We start from the raw sequence: 1,008 nt of genomic DNA on the forward strand, positions 1-1,008 counted from the left end.
CGCGCCTCCGAGGGGCTGCGGCGTGGCGCCAGGGCGGGGACGCGCGGGTGGCGGCCCCGCCGCTGCTCAGGACTGGGGCCACGCCCGCGCGGGCTGGAGCCGGCGGCGCGGAGCCTTCCATTGTTACCTCCCCGGTTCCTGGCCCGGGCTGGTGGGGTCCCCGCCCAGGCGCGCTCGCCCCGCCGGAGAGCCGGCTCCCTGCAGTCTGTCACCCGCCAGAGGCGCCCAGACTGCCCCGTCCTCAGCATCCTTCAGAATACACAAGTGGTTTGCACTGTGGCGGAGGAACCCCGCTGCACAGCTGAGAGCGCTCTGATCCCGGCGCCTCTCCCGAGTACGCTTAAAAGCCGAACTCCTGAGTTGAGCGCGCGGTGCTCAGTGCGTCGGGCAAAACGTTCAGGTCTTGGTAGGTTACAGAAAAGCATGAAGAACAGAAAACAGAAACCAAGATACTATTAGTGGAAGCCTGAGACCATCTCAGCTGCCTTCACCAGTTCAGCTACCAACGAAGCTGTGAAGTGTGGATTCCAGGGACAAGTAGACAGAACTTTATTCGTTTCAGCTTCGCAGGTCCGTTTTCAACATTGACGTCAGCCAGATAGCGATGTAAGCCAAAGAGGATGTTGTGACTATCTTTCCATAGCAATACATGCTCTACACTTACATTTTAAAAAGTGTTTTGTTTTGTTTTTCTCATAAAGTGTAGTGGCGGCCTGGGAGTGGTCCAGCGCTGAAGAGCACTTGCTTCTCCAGCGAAGGACGGGGTCAGGGTCCCAGTACCTACAAGGCAGCTCACAACCATCTACCCGCAGTTCCTGGAGATCCAATGCAGCCTTCTGTGCTGCAGCAGGTACGAATTTGGCCGTAAACATACATGCAGGACAACACACACAGAGGAAAAGTCCTTTCAAACTGTAATCGCCTCCAGAATTAATATGGATGAGTGTTGAGCTATAATTTATGCCACCTGTTTTCACCTGTGTGCTTCCTTCCTGCAAGAAGGCAGAA

This window comes from Psammomys obesus, unplaced genomic scaffold (assembly GCF_907164565.1).
Source record: "Psammomys obesus unplaced genomic scaffold, mPsaObe1.curated_primary_1811, whole genome shotgun sequence".
NCBI classification, from domain to species: domain Eukaryota; kingdom Metazoa; phylum Chordata; class Mammalia; order Rodentia; family Muridae; genus Psammomys; species Psammomys obesus.